Raw genomic sequence first — 6,055 nt, 5'->3', positions numbered from 1 at the left:
TTTTTGGCTCATGCCAACATGGAGCTCTGCTATGGCATGTCAGTACTGATGTGAGACATGGAGACGTCCTGGAAGATGTGATCGTAGTATTTCATTCATTTCTTGGAATATAAGCTCCTTGAAAACAGGGCTTATGAGCATAAAATTGACTGTATCTAGAGGGCTTAGGGTAGAAGTGGCACACTTCTAAAGTGTGTTCAGTAGTATTCATTGAAGCAAATTGAATTATTTGATCATTTATTCAAGAGGAATTTATTAAACTTAAAACATTTATTGAAAATTTGTGCAGAATAAAAGTTTAAATAAGATACAGGAATTAACTTTAAGGAACTTGTAGTTTATTAGAGGAGTTAGGCATGAGTTAAAACCACTGGTAGTTACTAAGTAGAAGATGATAGGCAACATTAGAGAGGGATCGGTTTTGTATTTTTATTTTAAAATATTTCTACACCGGTTATTTATTTATTTATTTATTTATTTATTTATTTATTTATTTTTGTCGTTTTTCATGACCGGCACTCAGCCAGTGAGCGCACCGGTCATTCCTATATAGGATCCGAACCCACGGCGAGAGCGTCACCACGCTCCCAGCGCTGCACTCTACCGAGTGCGCCACGGGCTCGGCCCTACACCGGTTATTTAATATGATCGTATGCTTTGGAAAACACTCTGTGATGTCCAGAATACTGAATAAATGTCAGGAATTTTTGTAGTTGTAAATAGCTCTGTTGGGTGCGGGATGTTGTAGCCACTGCTGAAGGAGGCTTCCTCTTCCCAGATTTCTACAGATCTCTAAACAGAAAATGCTGAAAGTCTAGAAGGTTATTATCCTGGCCTGGCTGCACATTAGAATCACCTGCAGAGCTTTTGAGGCCACACTCCAGTAAGTCTGAATACCTGGGGGTGAGACTCAAGTTCCTGCTTTATAAATCTCATTAAGTGATTACATCGCTTGAGGCCATCATTCCCAGCCCTGTCTGCATCTAAACAACATGAGCTTCTAAACACTAAGTTTCACCCCAAGAGATTCTGATTAATTTTTCTGGAGTAGACCTGGGTATATATATCTTTTAAAATCTTAAATTCAATAGTAATGTGCAGCCGGGATTGATACAGAGTCAGGAGATAACAAAAACTTATTTCTAATTGTGAGAAAAATAAGGTGTTGGGAAAATATAGGAAAATGGTCAGGACCCCTCAGATGTTCAGAATCTTGCCAAGCATTTGCTTTAAATAGTCACATGCATCCAGGTGTTCCTTGGTTATTGTCTAATTGCACATGTGTGCCCAGGTGTCCTGGGTTATGGATTTAAGTATAAAGGATGAGTGGCTCTGATCCACATGGTCCCCGCCTGCCCCCAGGGGGGCCACAGGGGGGGCTGCTACTGAAGCTGGAGGCTGTTGCTGCCAAGGCCTCTGGGACCCTCTGGGAGGCCACCACCACCAGTGCTGAGGACTGAGCACATGTCATCTGCCAATGGCTCCTGGATCTTTCCCAATTACTTAGTGTGGACCTGCGTGTGAGGGGTCTGGTGACCCAGCCTGGCATGTGAGGGGTCTGTGACCCAGTCTGTACAATGAGTTTGAAGGGCGGAACCCTAGCCCTGACAATACAATTGGAAAATTTAGTATAACTAAAATAATAAAATGTGTTAGCTTTAGTTGTGAATTGCCTAACAATAAAATTGGCTACAATGGCAGGAGTCCAACAATAGCCCCAGCCAGCCAATTGGCATAGTCCTATAGGAGGGCAGAACAATTGCCTGTTTCTGTCACTGATCATTGTTTGCTAGTCATCTTGTGATAACTAATATCCAACTTAAGAGACTACTGTGTTTAACTAATTTTTCCCAGTCATAGGTGGTTATGAGGATGATCAGAAAGGATTCCTATCCCTGAACCTATAAAGGTTGGGCCTGGGCAGGCAAGAAGGCCGGCCTGAAATTCTTGGCCTCATGAGCTGTTGTGGTCACTCTTAGTCATTCCTCTTGGGTGGAAGAAGCCCAGGCATGAATAGCGTGCAAGTGTGTGTGATCATTTCAACACAAGGTTACCACATACACAAACCACCATCTGGGAAGGAAATTCATTTACGCCACTCACAATCTTACATAGATAAAACAAAACATTGTGTGATTTCAACTATCATTTGTTAATAAATACCTCTATTGTGTAATCCATGATAGAGCTTAGAAATTCCTTGGAAAATCAGTTTCTCAGAACTATTGATATAAGTGGATCCTTCTGATGCATTATATCAGCTGTTTATAAAAAGGAAGTACTGTAAAATTAAAAGTTTATTAAAATTCAGACACCTTCCATCTAAGACAAAATTACTAACTACAATTTTTGAAAATCTAATTATTTAGAGTTTTGAAAATCTTAATAGTATGCTGTGATTTTTGTCAAATGCAGACGAACAGAGGAATGAACACAAGGCTAAAGAAAAAAGGTAGAATAATGACAGGAAGACTAATGATTCTGAATGATGTCAGCAGGGATGCTGGTGCTTTTAGAGGAAAGAAAATTGATTCATCTCCTCTTCAGATATTTAATTCATTTTATTTAGATCACTTAATATAACTTTTTTATGCCTTCGAATAATTTTACATTTCCATTCAAATGAATCCTATGAATGGTAGCCTAGGGCAGTTTATTTTGCTAGAACATTTTTGGCTCACTTTCCACCTAGACAAAGTCTAACAAGTTATTGTGGACTCATGACTGGAAAGGTCATTGGGGAATGCATTTTTGATGAGAAATGGAATCCAAAACAGCCTTGCATTTACTGGTGCTTTTGTTCAACTTTCTTGCATATGCTCTAACTGAGCACGGTCTGAAGTGTCATCTCCACTGGTTCCCTAACAGTGACACATTCCATCCCAGACTGAGGAAAATGAAAGATACGGATTAAATGGGTCAGCTCCACCTGGTTAGCCTTGACTTCTCCTAAGAACAGTTCTTCTTTTGGCAAAGGGAAGGTAATGTGTATATACTGAATATCCATATGGCTAATCCCATGTAACTTTCATCACAATTCTAGAAGTTAGGGGAGGTAATTATACTAATTTTAAAGAGTAGAAATCAAATTATTAGAAATACTTTAAGTTTTAAAAAATTTTTGTCATGGTTTAATTCTTATAAACGTAAATATATAATTTGAAAAAAAATCTACATCCATATTTTAGACTATTCATCTGTACTCTGGCAAACCCATACCAGTTAAATAATTTGGAAGCTAAGTGAATTACGAGCAGGGGGTGAGGGGGTGGGGGGAGGGGAATAACTACAGGCATATGAAAATAAAATCTGTGTAAGATTACTTTTAAAATCCAAACCTAAAATGTAATGTCAAACATACTTAGATAAAGGGATAAAAGAAGCATGTGACATATATTCTACTATCTGAAACTTTGAAAAGCTATCTTGTCCATAGATATCCCTCTCTCTGCTTCCTCTTCTTTTTAAATGAATCTCCACCCCACCCCCACCACCAGCACTGGGCCCAAATTAAGGCATTGCTAATTGACAGAACTAACAACCCTTTCATCTTCATCTGGAGCACGTCTGGGAGCCAGAGAGGAATAAAGAGATTAAAATCTAGTCCTTTAGTGAGGCTGTTGAGCAGCGGTTCCTGTAAAGGGTGTTGGGTGAGGGAGGACACTGTTATTGGTGTAGCATTGCTCTTAGAATATACTCCAAATCTTTCATATGGCCTTAAGGTCCTGCCTAATCTCACCCTGTCCTCTTCCCCAGTCTGATCTCCCACCATCTTCCTCCCAATCTAAACAACTATACAAGATTTCTTCCAGGGCTTCAAAGGTGACCTGTTCTCTTCCATCTCGGAATTTTTTTTTTCAGATTGTTCTACCTGAATAGGTTCTACCTGGATAGGAAACCCCTCTCCTCACTTCTTCCACTTAACTAAAATGTACTCTGGGTTCTTTTTAAACACTTCTTCCTCAGAGACACTTCCTGATTCTCCCAGAGTTGTTTAGGTCCCTCTGGCATATACTGCCATAGCACTCTGCAGTTCCTCTTTTGTAGCATTGAATGGCTTTATGATGCCTTACTTAATAGCTGTCATCCTTACTGATGATGATGATAACGAGCACTTATTTAATATCAACAACATTTCCTGAGGGAGCTACTATTACTATTCCCACTTATAGGCAGAGTAACCGAGAATTAGTGATATTGAATAACTTACCAAGGGAGACAGTAAATAATAAAGCCAAGAGTTAAACCTGAGCATTCTGACTACTAAGGCATATCCTTGATCATTTTGTTACTACCTGAGCTGCACCTGGCTGCCTTGCTTTTCAATCTATGCCTTGCACCTCACACAATGCCAGGTGCATCCTGAAACCCATGCATATTTGTTGAATGCAGAAATAAATGATCTGAGAAAGAAAGAATAGAATGAAATAAAAAGGCCCTTCCAGCTAACAGCTAGGCCATGGTATTCCCCACTGAGTATAAACTGTACCCACAGAATACCAAGAAGAGTCAGGTCCACCCCACGACCATGGTGGAGCATGACAAAAATAAAACCATTTTCCAATCATGTGTGTGCAGAGACAAGGATGCAACACAGTCACAAAAATAACCACATGCCCTCCTCTCCCAGCAAACATGAGTGGCTATTGTTTCTTTATTGATGACAATTGAGCCCCTAATTCTTCTCTCTGCCTCTTTAAATAAAAAATTAAGATACACAATTATTGAATTGCCCATACTTTCTATCAGCAGTTAATTCAGAACAAAGCCTGACTTCCTTAAAGTCTCCCCCAAATCATCCAGCATAGGCCCAAATCCTATAACAAGCCCCTTCTAACTCCCTCACACCAAAAGTGCCCTGTGGTGTGCATTCTTTCTTGCTGTGGAAGCAACAGAGCTCATAAACGTACCTTGCTTTGACTGTAGGTGTGTTCCTGGTAGACTTTCACTGTTAGGCACTGACAGAGCAAATGAGTGCTTATTTAACAAAGTAAGTTGTGGTTAAGTAAATTTGGCTTCGGAAAATTAGAGCTCCTACTTATTAAACTGTTAATATTCTTGTTATTAGCTTATTGTGGTTAATTTTACAGAATGCTATACTTATCTTGGTCCCAACCAGTTCAATGAGATATTAGTTTATCATGTGGATTTATTTTATCATGTGAACTTTTCCCCCTTTTAACCAGTATATCTTGAGAACTTACTTAAACAAGCTAACAAAATCAGTCTCTGCTCAAATCGTTGCTCTTTGCAAAAGCATTATTAGTTACTAGAAGGAGAAAGGATGAAATACAGAGGAGAATATGCCTAGCTCACTTCATAAACTCCATTGCATGAGTTACAGAATTTTCTTCTACTTGGGAAAATTGGAAAAAGGCAAAAGTTGTATATTGGTGTCTTCCATATCTCTGTGTAACATCCCTTTCTCTATGTATTTCCATTGCTCTGGCCTTCGAAGCCTTTCCTTCAGTGCCCTCAATTCCCATAGTATACACTCTAGCTTCCTTAGCCAGGATTGTCCTCTTCAGTAACTTTCCACGGTCTGCATTTTTCCTTCACTCTTTTCATTAAAATCCCTCTCCTGGCAGGACACATTTTTTTGTTAATATGACATGAATGTATGCTACTGTAGTTAGAGGTGCTAATGGACTATTCCTCCTCTCTGACACTGGCCTTTGAAAAGGAGCGATTAGTCTTAATCTAAAGGCTTGATGTTAATATTGAGAAGAGCATTTATGGTTTAGCAGCAGAGATTTGGAATAAGGAAGACTTTTCAGCACCCACCAGTTATATCATATAGACAGAATCTGCTAAATCTACAAGTAGGGATTCCTATATAATTTTCTATTACAGAAGCTTTCAACTTGTAAACTTGTATATGCTTTCTAGATATAGAAGAGTAGTACAATGCAAAAGCATGTCATCTCTGCCTGCCGCCAACAGTAGGTGAATAGGGATTGTGAGTGGTCACATCTGTCTTCAGGTGGTGTTTTGACAGTTTGGCTGAGTTTTGAGGTGTTTTAGGAACATGGTTCATTGTACGTAAGAGGGGTTC

The sequence above is a fragment of the Cynocephalus volans genome, chromosome 9 (assembly GCF_027409185.1).
Source record: "Cynocephalus volans isolate mCynVol1 chromosome 9, mCynVol1.pri, whole genome shotgun sequence".
NCBI lineage: Eukaryota > Metazoa > Chordata > Mammalia > Dermoptera > Cynocephalidae > Cynocephalus > Cynocephalus volans.
Note: the sequence above shows the minus strand (reverse complement) of the source record.